Genomic DNA, 25,134 nt, shown 5'->3' with positions numbered 1-25,134 from the left:
TTAAGTCTCTTTTTAATATAGAATCTCGAGTCCATAGGAACATGTGCCTTTGTTCACATAATCCAGCATAATGTACGCTTGCGCAAAGTGATGTAAAGCACGATAATTTTCATTATTTCTCGATGTCAGGGTATAAAGTGAGGTGTTGTTGAGTAATTATTGTAACTAGAGAATGTCATTTTTTGGGGGTAATCGATTGTAAGGGGAAAGACATCACACTGAGTCTATCTTGAGTCTGTAATAATCAAAATCTTAAATTGCGTATGCCGTCATAACCCCCTCCCGTTTGCATCACTCACGCAATTTTGGCGTCTGACTCGCACACCGGCCGTGGTAAGTGGCAGTTGGTCGGTGCTGTCGTCATCCTCCCGCCCCCCTCCAAGGAATTCTGCAAGTAGTTTGATAATAATAATATGTCTGATATGTTGAGGCGCGAATAGTGATATCCCACGAGTGATAACAGTGACGAAATTAAGAAACACACTCGGGTAGGATCGTGTTGTCCTTCCTCAGGAAGTGTGTAGCGGTGACACCGTTAGCCTTTGGAGAAGCGTGTCCTGTGTTTCCGCTCACCTCCTCTACATTTTTAGCTGAATAGTGAGGTATTTCCCATATATTTGTGTACTGTACTGTATAGTATTATTATTTAGTATCTGGAATACGAAATGCTACAGAGTTCTGTCTGAGCCTCAGAGGAATGTGTGATTTTTTTTTATAAGCCAAGTATTAGGTGCCCGGGGACTGTGAATTATTTATTATTGTGCTGAAATGACTTTGCAATTCAGTATTTGTTAGGACTATGTTGTGAGTAAATGTTCACATAGTTACTTTGTGAGGCACAATGATATTGATACAGTGATGATTTTCATGGTTAGAGTTACAGTTATGCTTACTGTATTTGTTATAGTACTTTTTCTTCCATGTTATCCATACAGTAAGTATTATTTTGAGCAGACCTATGTGTCTGTAGTGTCATGTGTTATTCTATTATTACTTGAGATGCCGAGTGTTGTAACTCATGTTTCTTTATTATGAGACCTTCCTGATCATGTGAAGAGATTACTTGCACTGGGGAGAATAGTTATTCATTATACATATTAACTCCAAGTGTGGAGGTCTAAGTACCAGTGAGAGTCCAAGTCAAGGCGTGGAGGTCGAAGTCCCAGTGAGTCAAGGTCCCAGTGTGGAAGTTAAGGTCGGGAGTTGCAGAGGACTGGACCAGTGAAATTTGTGCTCAGAGGGACGATTATGAAGAAACACATTGGACCGGGACAGAGGAGCTAAGTTGTGTGGATTTGATATTAGGACCATATAGAGATATATTTTTTAAACAATGTGCCAACTGATTCAGGTTTAATCTGTTAACCAAGTAGCTGGGGATTTCTACTTTTTGGTCTTGTTAATACACATTCCCTCCCACTCGAACTTTATTCTTTGTATAACCCTTGAGAACTGATGGTATAGAGCTTACCTAGTAGTTCCTTAATGTGCAACTTAGAAGCATTCTGGAGAACTGCGAAGGTTGGGCTTGGGTTGGCCTAGTTGGAGACTCACCCCATCATTTTGGCATGCTACCACTCTTAACTTGACCACTTGAAATATAATAAACGCAACCGAAGAGGCTGCTAATTGGAGAGAGTCTCCATCAATCTGTGTTCCTGACTGTTCCAGTACACAGTGGTCATCAATAGTGACTTGTTTTATGCCCCTTTTGACCATGTAAAAGTCTGGATCGCAGAGGTGACAGGACAAGTGTTGGCACAGCCTTGCGGTGACCTATTAATGTGAGGGTAATTTAACTTGAAATTAAGGTAATAGCTCATCCCTCAGTTCTCAAAGGTATATGTACATAGCATTATGTGGAGAATTATAAGGTATGTGTATTTATAGTGTGTACTATTTTCGTGTTGCAGTTGAGCATTCACCTCCTGGGGGTGCTCAAGTTGCAGTTAGGGCATTTTCGCAGTTGAGCATTCACCTCCTGTTGTTGCTCACGTTTGTATAATTCAAGATGGAGTCCCATGTTGGAAAATTGATTGACATTGAGACTGAAATACCTCAGGGAGTAGAGGTGAAGCAGGAACCATCCATAATTGATGAGTGTTTTGAGCGTATTAGAGCGTTGGAGGACATGTTAGGCCCACCCGGACTCACTCCAACCAAGGTTGGAGGTTCATCACAGTATACTCCCGTTAAGTCTGGAAATCCATATAGGCAGTCAACTCCATAGTGGTCAGATTTGCCTGTAGGAGGTATGCAGAGCTATCAGGGAAATTCGGTAGTTCTAGAGTGTAAGGATGTTAGTGTTCTAAAGATGAGTGAAATGTATGGTCTATATACTAGGACCCTGGTCGATCACTTCTTGATGCAGGTGGAGTCAGTGACTGCTAACTTAGAACAGTGGTAGGCAGTATCGCCTACACGTATGGACACAGAGATGCGTACATATGTTCTGGGATGAACAAGGGTCTGATGTTAGTTATGTTCCAACCCCTACTAGAATCACACCTCCAGATGTTAGACAATGCTCATCCAGTGACTCAAGTACCTGTACGTCAGGTACCCTTTAAACCTAGACCTACAATGTGGCCTTGTGTGTGGTGTTCAAATGGCAGTGAACATGACAGGGCGAACTGCCCAAGGAAACCAGAGCGAGGAAGTTGTTTTGATTGCTTGAAAGCGAACTCTAGAAGGGGACATGAGGGATGCCCTGGCAGACTTAACTTGAGTAGAAAACAGGAGAGGAGCATGCCAAGTACGCCTCCCGCAACAGCTAGTTCCCTCCCACAGCAGGATTCTCAGTTGCATCCAGACTCCCAACCGCCTAGGGAATGACTAGAGGTAACACAGGCTGCCAGTCATGTTGTGTGTAGTGTACTGGATGTAGAACAGAATGAGGGCTCTCAGAACCTTTCAGATGGTGAGGTGGAGGAAGTCCGAAGTGTTCGAGGTGAAGTAGACACTCCAGTGATACGCTTGATTTTGGGACAGTATCAGGTTTCAGCTTTTGTAGATACCGGTAGTGTACCAACATTGATGAAAGAAAGTACAGCAAATAGATTAGGATTAAAGATTAGCAAGTGCCGACGTTCATTGCATTCAGTATCCAACCATGAGTTAAATGTTGTTGGTCAGGTTTCATCGGTAGTGCATATTGCCCCCGAGACAAGCATAGTGCAGCGATTTGTACTGGTCCCAGACTATTATTTTTGTCAACAGAAGTGCTCATGGGTGCAGACTTAATTGGTAGAGCGATTTTCACTTGGGATGGAGAAGGTCAGGTAATGCATTGGGGTGGTCAGCAGTACGAGGTCCGAAATAAGCTTTGCCAGACAGTGAACAGAATAAAGTTCCAGACTAACCATACGAGAAAGGGAGAAGGAAAGCTAGTATAAGTGAAGTGTAGGACCGTGGTACCTGCACAGACATTGATGTCAGTACCCATTGCGTTAAAAGACAGAAAACCATGAGATGTCTTACATGTTAGTAAATTGTTGCGTGAGAGTTAGTGAGAATGGGTCATTCGTGTCATTGTGCGTATTTTCATGACATTACCTGTCACAAGTTGCCATACAGAGTGAGGATTTTCAGCCTTAAAGAAAATGAAAACAGGTCAGCGGTCAACAATGACCGAAGACCGATTGGAGACACTGATGCTTATGAGTATTCATGGCAAAGAAAAACTTTCAACCGAAGAAGTAGTTGAAAAATATATGAAGATGTGTTCTCGTCGTCATTGCGAATAGAAAGACATCCTGCATTTAAAGAAGCATCAGTCGTACTAAGAGGAAAAGATGGATCATGACCGAGTGTTCAAGAGTTGACCACTTGTGTATATGAAAGACTGAGAGTACCAGTTAACTTTTTGTATTAGAAATCTGGACAGAATAGGGTTCAGACTGATTGGCTTGTTCTTTGATACTTTGTTAAAACGATAAATGTAAATAAATAAGTTTCTTTAAATAACTGACGACCTACCAAATAATCTATCATTCTAACAGTATATAAATATATATATATATATATATATATATATATATATATATATATATATATATATATATATTTAAATATATATATATATATATATATATATATATATATATATATATATATATATACATACATTATATATATATATATATATATATATATATATATATATAGATATATAGATATAGATATAAAACTTATATGTTAACTTCAGGAAAATGGCAAATGGTGTTCCCTCCTTAGAAAATTCCTGGGTGCGCCCCTGAAAACAAAGATGACTAAGTAATGGCAAACTCAAGAACTGACTTACTCAGACTTTTAACCTTTGGACAAAGTTTCCAACTTCTTGCATGTAGCGATTCGTTTGGGATCTGCGTCTTGCCCTTCATACAATGTCTTAGGAGTTTCTCATCGGTCAGTCTTATGTACACATGGCGTAGTATTTTCTTTTCTTTTCCATTCAATGGGACTTGTACACTCGTAATCACTAATCTCTGACCAGAGAGGTAGCCAAAGTCGTGGCCAGCCGTAGGCTACACAGTTAGACACACTCCACCGTCGTTTCAGAAAGGTTTAGTGTTTCAATGAACAATGTTCTAAGCATCACTGAAGCACTTTTGTTTCACATATTATATTACTTTCTCAAGTAATATATGCATGTTAAGAAATAGACAAAATTGGTCATAGATGTTATTTTTAGTCTACATTGAGTGCGTGATATTTGAATTTCATACACTGTTTTATTAACCTGTTTATTATTTCACTGACCTATTTCTTGAGGCGAACCTTTAACCGAACTGTTGGTAGGTGATAGCAGAGAAATATCCGCTATTGCCAGCCGGCATTCACGCGACATATTCTAAGTGCTTTATAATACTTATATCATTGACAGAAATTTACTGTTACTACTACTTTGTATTGAATGTTTTTTTTCCCTCTACTTATAAGAGTCCCATTGCCCATAGATATAAATAAGCCTAGATGCCACATTACACTATTTCGATGCGTCTGTGCGGCCGCCATCTTGGAACGGTCGAGGCAGACGATGTCCTGTTTCAGACGATGATCAAAGCTGACCACTATTTACGTAGAAACGCAACAACACTGTGCTCCTAGTGGGTGTAGAAAGCATCGGAATATATCTATGGTGACACCGATAGCACGAGCTGCTGAACTGTCTGGTTATGCAAACGTCCCTCAGCTGCTTCTCTATCCTCCGAAAGAAGGATGGTGAGTTGCAGAAGGGAAATTTAAGCATGCAGTCCACCAAGTTCATGTTTCAGATGAACCAGGAACCACAACCACTACCACCACTGTAGTGCCCGGAAGTGATAATGAGTTATATCTAGTTCATTTTACATGACCAAAAGCTCGGTTGGACGACAGAGAGTGGCCGAGGCATGGCTGTTACCAGGCGGACGTGTCCAGAACATAGATTAATTACATAGTTGCTAAGTCACTGTTTTTTTCCTACTGTAATTCACTAGTATTAAGTCTCTTTCTAATATAGAATCTCGAGTCCATAGGAACATGTGCCTTTGTTCACATAATCCAGCATAATGTACGCTTGCGCAAAGTGATGTAAAGCACGATAATTTTCATTATTTCTCGATGTCATGGTATAAAGTGAGGCGTTGTTGAGTAATTATTGTAACTAGAGAATGTCATTTTTTGGGGGTAATCGATTGTAAGGGGAAAGACATCACACTGAGTCTATCTTGAGTCTGTAATAATCAAAATCTTAAATTGCGTATGCCGTCATACCCCCCTCCCCTTTGCATTACTCCCGCAGTTTTGGCGTCTGACTCGCTCACCGGCCGTGGTAAGTGGCAGTTGGTCGGTGCTGTCGTCATCCTCTCCCCCTCCCTCCAAGGAATTCTGCAAGTAGTTTGATAATAATAATATGTCTGATATGTTGAGGCGTGAATAGTGATATCCCACTAGTGACAACAGTGACGAAATTAAGAAACAGACTCGGGTAGAATCGTGTTGTCCTTCCTCAGGAAGTGTGTAGCGGAGACACCGTTAGCCTTTGGAGAAGCGTGTCCTGTGTTTCCGCTCACCTCCTCTACATTTTTAGCTGAATAGTGAGGTATTTCCCATATATTTGTGTACTGTACTGTATAGTATTATTATTTAGTATCTGGAATACGAAATGCTACAGAGTTCTGTCTGAGCCTCAGATAAATGTGTGATTTTTTTTTGTAAGCCAAGTATTAGGTGCCCGGGGACTGTGAATTATTTATTATTGTGTTGAAATGACTTTGCAATTCAGTATTTGTTAGGACTATGTTGTGAGTAAATGTTCGCATAGTTACTTTGTGAGGCACAATGATATTGATACAGTGATGATTTTCATGGTTAGAGTTACAGTTATGCTTACTGTATTTGTTATAGTACTTTTTCTTCCATGTTATCCATACAGTAAGTATTATTTTGAGCAGACCTATGTGTCTGTAGTGTCATGTGTTATTCTATTATTACTTGAGATGCCGAGTGTTGTAACTCATGTTTCTTTATTATGAGACCTTCCTGATCAGGTGAAGAGATTACTTGCACTGGGGAGAATAGTTATTCATTATACATATTAACTTCTGGCGGGTCCAAGTGTGGAGGTCTAAGTACCAGTGAGAGTCCAAGTCCAGGCGTGGAGGTCGAAGTCCCAGTGAGTCAAGGTCCCAGTGTGGAAGTTAAGGTCGGGAGTTCCAGAGGACTGGACCAGTGAAATTTGTGCTCAGAGGGACGATTATGAAGAAACACATTGGACCGGGACAGAGGAGCTAAGTTGTGTGGATTTGATATTAGGACCATATAGAGATATATTTTTTGAACAATGTGCCAACTGATTCAGGTTTAATCTGTTAACCAAGTAGCTGGGGATTTCTACTTTTTGGTCTTGTTAATACACATTCCCTCCCACTCGAACTTTATTCTTTGTATAACCCTTGAGAACTGGTGGTATAGAGCTTACCTAGTAGTTCCTTAATGTGCAACTTAGAAGCATTCTGGGGAACTGCGAAGGTTGGGCTTGGGTTGGCCTAGTTGGAGACTGGCCCCATCATTTTGGCATGCTACCACTCTTAACTTGACCACTTGAAATATAATAAACGCAACCGAAGAGGCTGCTAATTGGAGAGAGTCTCCATTAATCTGAGTTCCTGACCGTTCCAGTAAACAGTGGTCATCAATAGTGACTTGTTTTATGCCCCTTTTGACCATGTAAAAGTCTGGATCGCAGAGGTGACAGTACAAGTGGTGGCACAGCCTTGCGATGACCTATTAATGTGAGGGTAATTTAACTTGAAATTAAAGTAATACCTCATCCCCCAGTTTTCAAAGGTATAAGTACATAGCATTATGTGTAGAATTATAAGGTATGTGTATTTACAGTGTGTACTATTTTGGTGTTGCAGTTGAGCATTCACCTCCTGGGGGTGCTCAAGTTGCAGTTGGGGCATTTTCGCAGTTGAGCATTCACCTCCTGGTGTTGCTCACGTTTGTATAATTCATGATGGAGTCCCGTGTTGGAAAATTGATTGACATTGAGACTGAAATACCTCAGGGAGTAGAGGTGAAGCAGGAACCATCCATAATTGATGAGTGTTTTGAGCGTATTAGAGCGTTGGAGGACATGTTAGGCCCACCCGGACTCACTCCAACCAAGGTTGGAGGTTCATCACAGTATACTCCCGTTAAGTCTGGAAATCCATATAGGCAGTCAACTCCACAGTGGTCAAATTTGCCTGTAGGAGGTATGCAGAGCTATCAGGGAAATTCGGTAGTTCTAGAGTGTAAGGATGTTGGTGTTCTAAAGATGAGTGAAATGTATGGTTTACATACTAGGAGCCTGCTCGATCACTTCTTGATGCAGGTGGAGTCAGTGACTGCTAACTTAGAACAGTGGAACGCAGTATCGCCTACACGTATAGACACAGAGATGCGTACATATGTTCTGGGATGAACAAGGGTCTGATGTTAGTTATGTTCCAACCCCTCCTAGAATCACACCTCCATATGTTAGACAACGCTCATCCAGTGACTCAAGTACCTGTACGTCAGGAACCCTTTAAACCTAGACCTACAATGTGACCTTGTGTGTGGTGTTCAAATGGCAGTGAACATGACAGCGCGAACTGCCCAAGGAAACCAGAGCGAGGAAGTTGTTTTGATTGCTTGAAAGCGAACTCTAGAAGGGGACATGAGGGATGCTCTGGCAGACTTAACTTGAGTAGAAAACAGGAGAGGAGCGTCCCAAGTACGTCTCCCGCAACAGCTAGTTCCCTCCCACAGCAGGATTCTCAGTTGCATCCAGACTACCAACTGCCTAGGGAATGACTAGAGGTAACACAGATTGCCAGTCATGTTGTGTGTAGTGTACTGGATGTAGAACAGAATGAGGGCTGTCAGAACCTTTCAGGTGGTGAGGTGAAGGAAGTCCGAAAAGTTCGAGGTGAAGGAGACACTCCAGTGATACGCTTGATTTTGGGACAGTATCAGGTTTCAGCTTTTGTAGATACCGGTAGTGTAGCAACGTTGATGAAAGAAAGTACAGCAAATAGATTAGAATTAAAGATTAGCAAGTGCCGACGTTCATTGCATTCAGTATCCAACCATAAGTTAAATGTTGTTGGCCAGGTTTCATCGGTAGTGCATATTGCCCCTGAGACAAGCATGGTGCAGCGATTTGTAATGGTCCCAGACTATTATTTTTGTCAACAGAAGTGCTCATGGGTGCAGACTTAATTGGTAGAGCGATTTTCACTTGGGATGGAGAAGGTCAGGTAATGCATTGGGGTGGTCAGCAGTACGAGGTCCGAAATAAGCTTTGCCAGACAGTGAACAGAATAAAGTTCCAGACTAACCATACGAGAAAGGGAGAAGGAAAGCTAGTATAAGTGAAGTGTAGGACCGTGGTACCTGCACAGACATTCATGTCAGTACCCATTGCGTTAAAAGACAGAAAACCCTGAGATGTCTTACATGTTAGTAAATTGTTGCGTGAGAGTTAGTGAGAATGGGTCATTCGTGTCATTGTGCGTATTTTCATGACATTACCTGTCACAAGTTGCCATACAGAGTGAGGATTTTCAGCCTTAAAGAGAATGAAAACAGGTCAGCGGTCAACCATGACCGAAGACCGATTGGAGACACTGATGCTTATGAGTATTCATGGCAAAGAAAAACTTTCAATCGAAGAAGTAGTTGAAAAATATATGAAGATGTGTTCTCGTCGTCATTGCGAATAGAAAGACATCCTGCATTTAAAGAAGCATCAGTCGTACTAAGAGGAAAAGATGGATCATGACGGAGTGTTCAAGAGTTGACCACTTGTGTATATGAAAGACTAAGAGTACCAGTTAACTTTTGTATTAGAAATCTGGACAGAATAGGGTTCAGACTGAATGGCTTGTTCTTTGATACTTTGTTAAAACGATAAATGTAAATAAATAAGTTTCTTTAAATAACTGACGACCTACCAAATAATCTATCATTCTAACAGTATATATATATATATATATATATATATATATATATATATATATATAACTTTGAACTATAAAACTTATATGTTAACTTCAGGAAAATGGCAAATAGGGTTCCCTCTTTAGAAAATTCCTGGGTGCGCCCCTGAAAACAAAGATGACTAAGCAATGGCAAACTCAAGAATTGACTTACTCAGACTTATAACCTTCGGACAAAGTTTCCAACTTCTTGCATGTAGCGATTCGTTTGGGATCTGCGTCTTGCCCTTCATACAATGTCTTAGGAGTTTCTCATCGGTCAGTCTTATGTAAACATGGCGTAGTATTTCCTTTTCTTTTCCATTCAATGGGACTTGTACACTCGTAATCACTAATCTCTGACCAGAGAGTTAGCCAAAGTCGTGGCCAGGCGTAGGCTACTCATTTAGACACACTCCACCGTCGTTTCAGAAAGGTTTAGTGTTTCAATGAACAATGTTCTAAGCATCACTGAAGCACTTTTGTTTCACATATTATATTACTTTCTGAAGTAATATATGCATGTTAAGAAACAGACAAAATTGGTCATAGATGTTATTTTTAGTCTACATTGAGTGCGTGATATTTGAATTTCATACACTGTTTTATTAACCTGTTTATTATTTCACTGACCTATTTCTTGAGGCGAGCCTTTAACCGAACTGTTGGTAGGTGATAGCAGAGAAATATCCGCGATTGCCAGCCGGCATTCACGCGACATATTCTAAGTGCTTTATAATACTTATATCATTGACAGAAATTTACTGTTACTACTACTTTGTATTGAATGTTTTTTTTTTCCTAGAGTTATAACAGGCCCCGTTGCCCATAGATATAAATAAGCCTAGATGCCACATTACACTATTTCGATGCGTCTGTGCGGCCGCCATCTTGGAACGGTCGAGGCAGACGATGTCCTGTTCCAGACGATGATCAAAGCTGACCACTATTTACGTAGAAACGCAACAACACTGTGCTGCTTGTGGGTGTAGAAAGCATCGGAATATATCTATGGTGACACCGATAGTACGAGCTGCTCAACTGTCTGGTTATGCAAACGTCCCTCAGCTGCCTCTCTATCCTCCGAAAGGAGGATGGTGAGTTGCAGAAGGGAAATTTAAGCATGCAGTCCACCAAGTTCATGTTTCAGATGAACCAGGAACCACAACCACTACCACCACTGTAGTGCCCGGAAGTGATAATGAGTTATATCTAGTTCATTTTACATGACCAAAAGCTCGGTTAAGTGACAGAGAGTGGCCGAGGCATGGCTGTTACCAGGCGGACGTGTCCAGAACATAGATTAATTACCTAGTTGCTAAGTCACTGTTTTTTTCCTACTGTAATTCACTAGTATTAAGTCTCTTTTTAATATAGAATCTCGAGTCCATAGGAACATGTGCCTTTGTTCACATAATCCAGCATAATGTACGCTTGCGCAAAGTGATGTAAAGCACGATAATTTTCATTATTTCTCGATGTCAGGGTATAAAGTGAGGCGTTGTTGAGTAATTATTGTAACTAGAGAATGTCATTTTTGGGGGGTAATCGATTGTAAGGGGAAAGACATCACACTGAGTCTATCTTGAGTCTGTAATAATCAAAATCTTAAATTGCGTATGCCGTCATACCCCCCTCCCCTTTGCATCACTCACGCAGTTTTGGCGTCTGACTCGCTCACCGGCCGTGGTAAGTGGCAGTTGGTCGGTGCTGTCGTCATCCTCCCCCCCCCTTCCAAGGAATTCTGCAAGCAGTTTGATAATAATAATATGTCTGATATGTTGAGGCGCGAATAGTGATATCCCACGAGTGATAACAGTGACGAAATTAAGAAACAGACTCGGGTAGAATCGTGTTGTCCTTCCTCAGGAAGTGTGTAGCGGTGACACCGTTAGCCTTTGGAGGAGCGTGTCCTGTGTTTCCGCTCACCTCCTCTACATTTTTAGCTGAATAGTGAGGTATTTCCCATATATTTGTGTACTGTACTGTATAGTATTATTATTTAGTATCTGGAATACGAAATACTACAGAGTTCTGTCTAAACCTCAGATAAATGTGTGATTTTTTTTTCTAAGCCAAGTATTAGGTGCCCGGGGACTGTGAATTATTTATTATTGTGTTGAAATGACTTTGCAATTCAGTATTTGTTAGGACTATGTTGTGAGTAAATGTTCACATAGTTACTTTGTGAGGCACAATGATATTGATACAGTGATGATTTTCATGGTTAGAGTTACAGTTATGCTTACTGTATTTGTTATAGTACTTTTTCTTCCATGTTATCCATACAGTAAGTATTATTTTGAGCAGACCTATGTGTCTGTAGTGTCATGTGTTATTCTATTATTACTTGAGATGCCGAGTGTTGTAACTCATGTTTCTTTATTATGAGACCTTCCTGATCATGTGAAGAGATTACTTGCACTGGGGAGAATAGTTATTCATTATACATATTAACTTCTAGCGGGTCCAAGTGTGGAGGTCTAAGTACCAGTGAGAGTCCAAGTCCAGGCGTGGAGGTCGAAGTCCCAGTGAGTCAAGGTCCCAGTGTGGAAGTTAAGGTCGGGAGTTCCAGAGGACTGGACCAGTGAAATTTGTGCTCAGAGGGAAGATTATGAAGAAACACATTGGACCAGGACAGAGGGGCTAAGTTGTGTGGATTTGATATTAGGACCATATAGAGATATATTTTTTGAACAATGTGCCAGCTGATTCAGGTTTAATCTGTTAACCAAGTAGCTGGGGATTTCTATTTTTTGGTCTTGTTAATACACATTCCCTTCCACTCGAATTTTATTCTTTGTATAACCCTTGAGAACTGGTGGTATAGAGCTTACCTAGTAGTTCCTTAATGTGCAACTTAGAAGCATTCTGGGGAACTGCGAAGGTTGGGCTTGGGTTGGCCTAGTTGGAGACTGGCCCCATCATTTTGGCATGCTACCACTCTTAACTTGACCACTTGAAATATAATAAACGCAACCGAAGAGGCTGCTAATTGGAGAGAGTCTCCATTAATCTGAGTTCCTGACCGTTCCAGTAAACAGTGGTCATCAATAGTGACTTGTTTTATGCCCCTTTTGACCATGTAAAAGTCTGGATCGCAGAGGTGACAGTACAAGTGGTGGCACAGCCTTGCGATGACCTATTAATGTGAGGGTAATTTAACTTGAAATTAAGGTAATAGCTCATCCCCCAGTTCTCAAAGGTATAAGTACATAGCATTATGTGTAGAATTATAAGGTATGTCTATTTACAGTGTGTACTATTTTGGTGTTGCAGTTGAGCATTCACCTCCTGGGGGTGCTCAAGTTGCAGTTGGGGCATTTTCACAGTTGAGCATTCACCTCCTGGTGTTGCTCACGTTTGTATAATTCATGATGGAGTCCCGTGTTGGAAAATTGATTGACATTGAGACTGAAATACCTCAGGGAGTAGAGGTGAAGCAGGAACCATCCATAATTGATGAGTGTTTTGAGCGTATTAGAGCGTTGGAGGACATGTTAGGCCCACCCGGACTCACTCCAACCAAGGTTGGAGGTTCATCACAGTATACTCCCGTTAAGTCTGGAAATCCATATAGGCAGTCAACTCCACAGTGGTCAAATTTGCCTGTAGGAGGTATGCAGAGCTATCAGGGAAATTCGGTAGTTCTAGAGTGTAAGGATGTTGGTGTTCTAAAGATGAGTGAAATGTATGGTTTCATACTAGGAGCCTGCTCGATCACTTCTTGATGCAGGTGGAGTCAGTGACTGCTAACTTAGAACAGTGGAACGCAGTATCGCCTACACGTATAGGCACAGAGATGCGTACATATGTTCTGGGATGAACAAGGGTCTGATGTTGGTTATGTTCCAACCCCTCCTAGAATCACACCTCCAGATGTTAGACAACGCTCATCCAGTGACTCAAGTACCTGTACGTCAGGAACCCTTTAAACCTAGACCTACAATGTGGCCTTGTGTGTGGTGTTCAAATGGCAGTGAACATGACAGGGCGAACTGCCCAAGGAAACCAGAGCGAGGAAGTTGTTTTGATTGCTTGAAAGCGAACTCTAGAAGGGGACATGAGGGATGCTCTGGCAGACTTAACTTGAGTAGAAAACAGGAGAGGAGCGTCCCAAGTACGTCTCCCGCAACAGCTAGTTCCCTCCCACAGCAGGATTCTCAGTTGCATCCAGACTACCAACGGCCTAGGGAATGACTAGAGGTAACACAGATTGCCAGTCATATTGTGTGTAGTGTACTGGATGTAGAACAGAATGAGGGCTGTCAGAACCTTTCAGATGGTGAGGTGAAGGAAGTCCGAAAAGTTCGAGGTGAAGTAGACACTCCAGTGATACGCTTGATTTTGGGACAGTATCAGGTTTCAGCTTTTGTAGATACCGGTAGTGTAGCAACGTTGATGAAAGAAAGTACAGCAAATAGAGTAGAATTAAAGATTAGCAAGTGCCGACGTTCATTGCATTCAGTATCCAACCATAAGTTAAATGTTGTTGGCCAGGTTTCATCGGTAGTGCATATTGCCCCTGAGACAAGCATGGTGCAGCGATTTGTAATGGTCCCAGACTATTATTTTTGTCAATAGAAGTGCTCATGGGTGCAGACTTAATTGGTAGAGCGATTTTCACTTGGGATGGAGAAGGTCAGGTAATGCATTGGGGTGGTCAGCAGTACGAGGTCCGAAATAAGCTTTGCCAGACAGTGAACAGAATAAAGTTCCAGACTAACCATACGAGAAAGGGAGAAGGAAAGCTAGTATAAGTGAAGTGTAGGACCGTGGTACCTGCACAGACATTGATGTCAGTACCCATTGCGTTAAAAGACAGAAAACCCTGAGATGTCTTACATGTTAGTAAATTGTTGCGTGAGAGTTAGTGAGAATGGGTCATTCGTGTCATTGTGCGTATTTTCATGACATTACCTGTCACAAGTTGCCATACAGAGTGAGGATTTTCAGCCTTAAAGAGAATGAAAACAGGTCAGCGGTCAACGATGACCGAAGACCGATTGGAGACACTGATGCTTATGAGTATTCATGGCAAAGAAAAACTTTCAATCGAAGAAGTAGTTCAAAAATATATGAAGATGTGTTCTCGTCGTCATTGCGAATAGAAAGACATCCTGCATTTAAAGAAGCATCAGTCGTACTAAGAGGAAAAGATGGATCATGGCCGAGTGTTCAGGAGTTGACCACTTGTGTATATGAAAGACTAAGAGTACCAGTTAACTTTTGTATTAGAAATCTGGACAGAATAGGGTTCAGACTGAATGGCTTGTTCTTTGATACTTTGTTAAAACGATAAATATAAATAAATAAGTTTCTTTACATAACTGACGACCTACCAAATAATCTATCATTCTAACAGTATATATATATATATATATATATATATATATATATATATATATATATATATATATATACAGATATATATATATATATATATATATATATATATATATATAACTTTGAACTATAAAACTTATATGTTAACTTCAGGAAAATGGCAAATAGGGTTCCCTCTTTAGAAAATTCCTGGGTGCGCCCCTGAAAACAAAGATGACTAAGCAATGGCAAACTCAAGAACTGACTTACTCAGACTTTTAACCTTCGGACAAAGTTTCCAACTTCTTGCATGTAGCGATTCGTTTGGGATCTGCGTCTTGCCCTTCATACAATGTCTTAGGAGTTTCTCATCGGTCAGTCTTATGTAAACATGGCGTAGTATTTCCTTTTCTTTTCCATTCAATGGGACTTGTACACTCGTAATCACTAATCTCTGACCAGAGAGTTAGCCAAAGTCGTGGCCAGGCGTAGGCTACACAGTTAGACACACTCCACCGTCGTTTCAGAAAGGTTTAGTGTTTCAATGAACAATGTTCTAAGCATCACTGAAGCACTTTTGTTTCACATATTATATTACTTTCTCAAGTAATATATGCATGTTAAGAAACAGACAAAATTGGTCATAGATATTATTTTTAGTCTACATTGAGTGCGTGATATTTGAATTTCATACACTGTTTTATTAACCTGTTTATTATTTCACTGACCTATTTCTTGAGGCGAGCCTTTAACCGAACTGTTGGTAGGTGATAGCAGAGATATATCCGCGATTGCCAGCCGGCATTCACGCGACATATTCTAAGTGCTTTATAATACTTATATCATTGACAGAAATTTACTGTTACTACTACTTTGTATTGAATGTTTTTTTTTCCCTCTAGTTATAACAGGCCCCGTTGCCCATAGATATAAATAAGCCTAGATGCCACATTACACTATTTCGATGCGTCTGTGCGGCCGCCATCTTGGAACGGTCGAGGCAGACGATGTCCTGTTCCAGACGATGATCAAAGCTGACCACTATTTACGTAGAAACGCGACAACACTGTGCTGCTTGTGGGTGTAGAAAGCATCGGAATATATCTATGGTGACACCGATAGTACGAGCTGCTCAACTGTCTGGTTATGCAAACGTCCCTCAGCTGCTTCTCTATCCTCCGAAAGGAGGATGGTGAGTTGCAGAAGGGAAATTTAAGCATGCAGTCCACCAAGTTCATGTTTCAGATGAACCAGGAACCACAACCACTACCACCACTGTACTGCCCGGAAGTGATAATGAGTTATATCTAGTTCATTTTACATGACCAAAAGCTCGGTTAAGTGACAGAGAGTGGCCGAGGCATGGCTGTTACCAGGCGGACGTGTCCAGAACATAGATTAATTACCTAGTTGCTAAGTCACTGTTTTTTTCCTACTGTAATTCACTAGTATTAAGTCTCTTTTTAATATAGAATCTCGAGTCCATAGGAACATGTGCCTTTGTTCACATAATCCAGCATAATGTACGCTTGCGCAAAGTGATGTAAAGCACGATAATTTTCATTATTTCTCGATGTCAGGGTATAAAGTGAGGCGTTGTTGAGTAATTATTGTAACTAGAGAATGTCATTTTTTGAGGGTAATCGATTGTAAGGGGAAAGACATCACACTGAGTCTATCTTGAGTCTGTAATAATCAAAATCTTAAATTGCGTATGCCGTCATACCCCCCTCCCCTTTGCATCACTCACGCAGTTTTCGCGTCTGACTCGCTCACCGGCCGTGGTAAGTGGCAGTTGGTCGGTGCTGTCGTCATCCTCCCCCCCCCCTTCCAAGGAATTCTGCAAGTAGTTTGATAATAATAATATGTCTGATATGTTGAGGCGCGAATAGTGATATCCCACGAGTGATAACAGTGACGAAATTAAGAAACAGACTCGGGTAGAATCGTGTTGTCCTTCCTCAGGAAGTGTGTAGCAGTGACACCGTTAGCCTTTGGAGAAGCGTGTCCTGTGTTTCCGCTCACCTCCTCTACATTTTTAGCTGAATAGTGAGGTATTTCCCATATATTTGTGTACTGTACTGTATAGTATTATTATTTAGTATCTGGAATACGAAATGCTACAGAGTTCTGTCTAAACCTCAGATAAATGTGTTATTTTTTTTTGTAAGCCAAGTATTAGGTGCCCGGGGACTGTGAAATATTTATTATTGTGTTGAAATGACTTTGCAATTCAGTATTTGTTAGGACTATGTTGTGAGTAAATGTTCACATAGTTACTTTGTGAGGCACAATGATATTGATACAGTGATGATTTTCATGGTTAGAGTTACAGTTATGCTTACTGTATTTGTTATAGTACTTTTTCTTCCATGTTATCCATACAGTAAGTATTATTTTGAGCAGACCTATGTGTCTGTAGTGTCATGTGTTATTCTATTATTACTTGAGATGCCGAGTGTTGTAACTCATGTTTCTTTATTATGAGACCTTCCTGATCATGTGAAGAGATTACTTGCACTGGGGAGAATAGTTATTCATTATACATATTAACTTCTAGCGGGTCCAAGTGTGGAGGTCTAAGTACCAGTGAGAGTCCAAGTCCAGGCGTGGAGGTCGAAGTCCCAGTGAGCCAAGGTCCCAGTGTGGAAGTTAAGGTCGGGAGTTCCAGAGGACTGGACCAGTGAAATTTGTGCTCAGAGGGACGATTATGAAGAAACACATTGGACCAGGACAGAGGGGCTAAGTTGTGTGGATTTGATATTAGGACCATATAGAAATATATTTTTTGAACAATGTGCCAACTGATTCAGGTTTAATCTGTTAACCAAGTAGCTGGTGATTTCTACTTTTTGGTCTTGTTAATACACATTCCCTCCCACTCGAATTTTATTCTTTGTATAACCCTTGAGAACTGGTGGTATAGAGCTTACCTAGTAGTTCCTTAATGTGCAACTTAGAAGCATTCTGGGGAACTGCGAAGGTTGGGCTTGGGTTGGCCTAGTTGGAGACTGGTCCCATCATTTTGGCATGCTACCACTCTTAACTTGACCACTTGAAATATAATAAACGCAACCGAAGAGGCTGCTAATTGGAGAGAGTCTCCATTAATCTGAGTTCCTGACCGTTCCAGTAAACAGTGGTCATCAATAGTGACTTGTTTTATGCCCCTTTTGACCATGTAAAAGTCTGGATCGCAGAGGTGACAGTACAAGTGGTGGCACAGCCTTGCGATGACCTATTAATGTGAGGGTAATTTAACTTGAAATTAAGGTAATAGCTCATCCCCCAGTTCTCAAAGGTATATGTACATAGCATTATGTGTAGAATTATAAGGTATGTGTATTTGTAGTGTGTACTATTTTGGTGTTGCAGTTGAGCATTCACCTCCTGGGGGTGCTCAAGTTGCAGTTGGGGCATTTTCGCAGTTGAGCATTCACCTCCTGGTGTTGCTCACGTTTGTATAATTCATGATGGAGTCCCGTGTTGGAAAATTGATTGACATTGAGACTGAAATACCTCAGGGAGTAGAGGTGAAGCAGGAACCATCCATAATTGATGAGTGTTTTGAGCGTATTAGAGCGTTGGAGGACATGTTAGGCCCACCCGGACTCACTCCAACCAAGGTTGGAGGTTCATCACAGTATACTCCCGTTAAGTCTGGAAATCCATGTAGGCAGTCAACTCCACAGTGGTCAAATTTGCCTGTAGGAGGTATGCAGAGCTATCAGGGAAATTCGGTAGTTCTAGAGTGTAAGGATATTGGTGTTCTAAAGATGAGTGAAATGTATGGTTTACATACTAGGACCCTGGTCGATCACTTCTTGATGCAGGTGGAGTCAGTGACTGCTAACTTAGAACAGTGGAAGGCAGTATCGCCTACACGTATAGACACAGAGATGCGTACATATGTTCTGGGATGAACAAGGGTCTGATGTTACTTATGTTCCAACCCCTCCTAGAATCACACCTCCAGATGTTAGACAACGCTCATCCAGTGACTCAAGTACCTGTACGTCAGGAACCCTTTAAACCTAGACCTACAATGTGGCCTTGTGTGTGGTGTTCAAATGGCAGTGAACATGACAGGGCGAACTGCCCAAGGAAACCAGAGCGAGGAAGTTGTTTTGATTGCTTGAAAGCGAACTCTGGAAGGGGACATGAGGGATGCTCTGGCAGACTTAATTTGAGTAGAAAACAGGAGAGGAGCGTCCCAAGTACGTCTCCCGCAACAGCTAGTTCCCTCCCACAGCAGGATTCTCAGTTGCATCCAGACTCCCAACCGCCTAGGGAATGACTAGAGGTAACACAGGCTGCCAGTCATGTTGTGTGTAGCGTACTGGATGTAGAACAGAATGAGGGCTGTCAGAACCTTTCAGATGGTGAGGTGAAGGAAGTCCGAAAAGTTCGAGGTGAAGTAGACACTCCAGTGATACGCTTGATTTTGGGACAGTATCAGGTTTCAGCTTTTGTAGATATCGGTAGTGTAGCAACATTGATGAAAGAAAGTACAGCAAATAGATTAGAATTAAAGATTAGCAAGTGCCGACGTTCATTGCATTCAGTATCCAACCATAAGTTAAATGTTGTTGGCCAGGTTTCATCGGTAGTGCATATTGCCCCTGAGACAAGCATGGTGCAGCGATTTGTAATGGTCCCAGACTATTATTTTTGTCAACAGAAGTGCTCATGGGTGCAGACTTAATTGGTAGAGCGATTTTCACTTGGGATGGAGAAGGTCAGGTAATGCATTGGGGTGGTCAGCAGTACGAGGTCCGAAATAAGCTTTGCCAGACAGTGAACAGAATAAAGTTCCAGACTAACCATACGAGAAAGGGAGAAGGAAAGCTAGTATAAGTGAAGTGTAGGACCGTGGTACCTGCACAGACATTGATATCAGTACCCATTGCGTTAAAAGACAGAAAACCATGAGATGTCTTACATGTTAGTAAATTGTTGCATGAGAGTTAGTGAGAATGGGTCATTCGTGTCATTGTGCGTATTTTCATGACATTACCTGTCACAAGTTGCCATACAGAGTGAGGATTTTCAGCCTTAAAGAGAATGAAAACAGGTCAGCGGTCAACGATGACCGAAGACCGATTGGAGACACTGATGCTTATGAGTATTCATGGCAAAGAAAAACTTTCAACCGAAGAAGTAGTTGAAAAATATATGAAGATGTGTTCCCGTCGTCATTGCGAATAGAAAGACATCCTGCATTTAAAGAAGCATGAGTCGTACTAAGAGGAAAAGATGGATCATGACGGAGTGTTCAAGAGTTGACCACTTGTGTATATGAAAGACTGAGAGTACCAGTTAACTTTTGTATTAGAAATCTGGACAGAATAGGGTTCAGACTGAATGGCTTGTTCTTTGATACTTTGTTAAACCGATAAATGTAAGTAAATAAGTTTCTTTAAATAACTGACGATCTACCAAATAATCTATCATTCTAACAGTATATATATATATATATATATATATATATATATATATATATAGATATATATATATATATATTATATATATATATATATATATATATATAACTTTGAACTATAAAACTTATATGTTAACTTCAGGAAAATGGCAAACGGGGCTCCTCCCTTAGAAAATTCCTGGGTGCGCCCCTGAAAACAAAGATGACTAAGCAATGGCATACTCAAGAACTGACTTAGTCAGACTTTTAACCTTCGGACAAAGTTTCCAACTTCTTGCATGTAGCGATTCGTTTGGGATCTGCGTCTTGCCCTTCATACAATGTCTTAGGAGTTTCTCATCGGTCAGTCTTATGTACACATGGCGTAGTATTTCCTTTTCTTTTCCATTCAATGGGACTTGTACACTCGTAATCACTAATCTCTGACCAGAGAGTTAGCGAAAGTCGTGGCCAGGCGTAGGCTACACAGTTAGACACACTCCACCGTCGTTTCAGAAAGGTTTAGTGTTTCAATGAACAATGTTCTAAGCATCACTGAAGCACTTTTGTTTCGCATATTATATTACTTTCTGAAGTAATATATGCATGTTAAGAAATAGACAAAATTGGTCATAGATGTTATTTTTAGTCTACATTGAGTGCGTGATATTTGAATTTCATACACTGTTTTATTAACCTGTTTATTATTTCACTGACCTATTTCTTGAGGCGAGCCTTTAACCGAACTGTTGGTAGGTGATAGCAGAGAAATATCCGCGATTGCCAGCCGGCATTCACGCGACATATTCTAAGTGCTTTATAATACTTATATCATTGACAGAAATTTACTGTTACTACTACTTTGTATTGAATGTTTTTTTTTTTCCTCTCGTTATAACAGGCCCCGTTGCCCATAGATGTAAATAAGCCTAGATGCCACATTACACTATTTCAATGCGTCTGTGCGGCCGCCATCTTGGAACGTTCGAGGCAGACGATGTCGTGTTCCAGACGATGATCAAAGCTGACCACTATTTACGTAGAAACGCAACAACACTGTGCTGCTTGTGGGTGTAGAAAGCATCGGAATATATCTATGGTCACACCGATAGCACGAGCTGCTCAACTGTCTGGTTATGCAAACGTCCCTCAGCTGCTTCTCTATCCTCCGAAAGGAGGATGGTGAGTTGCAGAAGGGAAATTTAAGCATGCAGTCCACCAAGTTCATGTTTCAGATGAACCAGGAACCACAACCACTACCACCACTGTAGTGCCCGGAAGTGATAATGAGTTATATCTAGTTCATTTTACATGACCAAAAGCTCGGTTAAGTGACAGAGAGTGGCCGAGGCATGGCTGTTACCAGGCGGACGTGTCCAGAACATAGATTAATTACCTAGTTGCTAAGTCACTGTTTTTTTCCTACTGTAATTCACTAGTATAAAGTCTCTTTTTAATATAGGATCTCGAGTCCATAGGAACATATGCCTTTGTTCACATAATCCAGCATAATGTACGCTTGCGCAAAGTGATGTAAAGCACGATAATTTTCATTATTTCTCGATGTCATGGTATAAAGTGAGGTGTTGTTGAGTAATTATTGTAACTAGAGAATGTCATTTTTGGGGGGTAATCGATTGTAAAGGGAAAGACATCACACTGAGTCTATCTTGAGTCTGTTATAATGAAAATCTTAAATTGCGTATGCCGTCATACCCCCCTCCCGTTTGCATCACTCACGCAGTTTTGGCGTCTGACTCGCTCACCGGCCGTGGTAAGTGGCAGTTGGTCGGTGCTGTCGTCATCCTTCCCCCCCCCTCCAAGGAATTCTGCAAGTAGTTTGATAATAATGATATGTCTGATATGTTGAGGCGCGAATAGTGATATCCCACGAGTGATAACAGTGACGAAATTAAGAAACAGACTCGGGTAGAATCGTGTTCTCCTTCCTCAGGAAGTGTGTAGCGGTGACACCGTTAGCCTTTGGAGAAGCGTGTCCTGTGTTTCCGCTCACATCCTCTACATTTTTAGCTGAATAGTGAGGTATTTCCCATATATTTGTGTACTGTACTGTATAGTATTATTATTTAGTATCTGGAATACGAAATGCTATACAGTTCTGTCTGAGCCTCAGATAAATGTGTGATTTTTTTTCGAAGCCAAGTATTAGGTGCCCGGGGACTGTGAATTATTTATTATTTTGTTGAAATGACTTTGCAATTCAGTATTTGTTAGGACTATGTTGTGAGTAAATGTTCACATAGTTACTTTGTGAGGCACAATGATATTGATACAGTGATGATTTTCATGGTTAGAGTTACATTTATGCTTCCTGTATTTGTTATAGTACTTTTTCATCCATGTTATCCATACAGTAAGTATTATTTTGAGCAGACCTATGTGTCTGTAGTGTCATGTGTTATTCTATTATTACTTGAGATACCGAGTGTTGTAACTCATGTTTCTTTATTATGAGACCTTCCTGATCATGTGAAGAGATTACTTGCACTGGGGAGAATAGTTATTCATTATACATATTAACTTCTAGCGGGTCCAAGTGTGGAGGTCTAAGTACCAGTGAGAGTCCAAGTACAGGCGTGGAGGTCGAAGTCCCAGTGAGTCAAGGTCCCAGTGTGGAAGTTAAGGTCGGGAGTTCCAGAGGACTGGACCAGTGAAATTTGTGCTCAGAGGGACGATTATGAAGAAACACATTGGACCGGGACAGAGGAGCTAAGTTGTGTGGATTTGATATTAGGACCATATAGAGATATATTTTTTGAACAATGTGCCAACTGATTCAGGTTTAATCTGTTAACCAAGTAGCTGGGGATTTCTACTTTTTGGTCTTGTTAATACACATTCCCTCCCACTCGAATTTTATTCTTTGTATAACCCTTGAGAACTGGTGGTATAGAGCTTACCTAGTAGTTCCTTAATGTGCAACTTAGAAACATTCTGGGGAACTGCGATGGTTGGGCTTAGGTTGGCCTAGTTGGAGACTGGCCCCATCATTTTGGCATGCTACCACTCTTAACTTGACCACTTGAAATATAATAAACGCAACCGAAGAGGCTGCTAATTGGAGAGAGTCTCCATCAATCTGAGTTCCTGACCGTTCCAGTACACAGTGGTCATCAATAGTGACTTGTTTTCTGCCCCTTTTGACCATGTAAAAGTCTGGATCGCAGAGGTGACAGTACAAGTGGTGGCACAGCCTTGCGATGACCTATTAATGTGAGGGTAATTTAACTTGAAATTAAGGTAATAGCTCATCCCCCAGTTCTCAAAGGTATATGTACATAGCATTATGTGTAGAATTATAAGGTATGTGTATTTATAGTGTGTACTATTTTCGTGTTGCAGTTGAGCATTCACCTCCTGGGGGTGCTCAAGTTGCAGTTGGGGCATTTTCGCAGTTGAGCATTCACCTCCTGGTGTTGCTCACGTTTGTATAATTCATGATGGAGTCCCGTGTTGGAAAATTGATTGACATTGAGACTGAAATACCTCAGGGAGTAGAGGTGAAGCAGAAACCATCCATAATTGATGAGTGTTTTGAGCGTATTAGAGAGTTGGAGGACATGTTAGGCCCACCCGGACTCACTCCAACCAAGGTTGGAGGTTCATCACAGTATACTCCCGTTAAGTCTGGAAATCCATATAGGCAGTCAACTCCACAGTGGTCAAATTTGCCTGTAGGAGGTATGCAGAGCTATCAGGGAAATTCAGTAGTTCTAGAGTGTAAGGATGTTGGTGTTCTAAAGATGAGTAAAATGTATGGTTTACATACTAGGACCCTGGTCGATCACTTCTTGATGCAGGTGGAGTCAGTGACTGCTAACTTAGAACAGTGGAAGGCAGTATCGCCTACACGTATAGACACAGAGATGCGTACATATGTTCTGGGATGAACAAGGGTCTGATGTTAGTTATGTTCCAACCCCTTCCAGAATCACACCTCCAGTTGTTAGACAACCCTCATCCAGTGACTCAAGTACCTGTATGTCAGGAACCTTTACACCTAGACCTATAATGTGGCCTTGTGTGTGGTGTTCAAATGGAAGTGAACATGACAGGGCGAACTGCCCTAGGAAACCAGAGCGAGGAAGTTGTTTTGATTGCTTGAAAACAAACTCTAGAAGGGGACATGAGGGATGCTCTGGCAGACTTAACTTGAGTAGAAAACAGGAGAGGAGCGTTCCAAGTACGTCTCCCGCAACAGCTAGTTCCCTCCCACAGCAGGATTCTCAGTTGCATCCAGACTCCCAACCGCCTAGGGAATGACTAGAGGTAACACAGGCTGCCAGTCATGTTGTGTGTAGTGTACTGGATGTAGAACAGAATGAGGGCTGTCAGAACCTTTCAGATGGTGAGGTGAAGGAAGTCCGAAAAGTTCGAGGTGAAGTAGACACTCCAGTGATACGCTTGATTTTGGGACAGTATCAGGTTTCAGCTTTTGTAGATACCGGTAGTGTAGCAACATTGATGAAAGAAAATACAGCAAATAGATTAGAATTAAAGATTAGCAAGTGCCGACGTTCATTGCATTCAGTATCCAACCATAAGTTAAATTTGGTTGGCCAGGTTTCATCGGTAGTGCATATTGCCCCTGAGACAAGCATGGTGCAGCGATTTGTACTGGTCCCAGACTATTATTTTTGTCAACAGAAGTGCTCATGGGTGCAGACTTAATTGGTAGAGCGATTTTCACTTGGGATGGAGAAGGTCAGGTAATGCATTGGGGTGGTCAGCAGTACGAGGTCCGAAATAAGCTTTGCCAGACAGTGAACAGAATAAAGTTCCAGACTAACCATACGAGAAAGGGAGAAGGAAAGCTAGTATAAGTGAAGTGTAGGACCGTGGTACCTGCACAGACATTGATGTCAGTACCCA

Source organism: Coenobita brevimanus, chromosome 44 (genome assembly GCF_032717465.1).
Source record: "Coenobita brevimanus isolate Jiangsu-jjx chromosome 44, ASM3271746v2, whole genome shotgun sequence".
NCBI classification, from domain to species: Eukaryota; Metazoa; Arthropoda; class Malacostraca; order Decapoda; family Coenobitidae; genus Coenobita; species Coenobita brevimanus.
The sequence above is the reverse complement of the archived record's forward strand: the minus strand, read 5'-3'. Positions refer to the sequence as shown.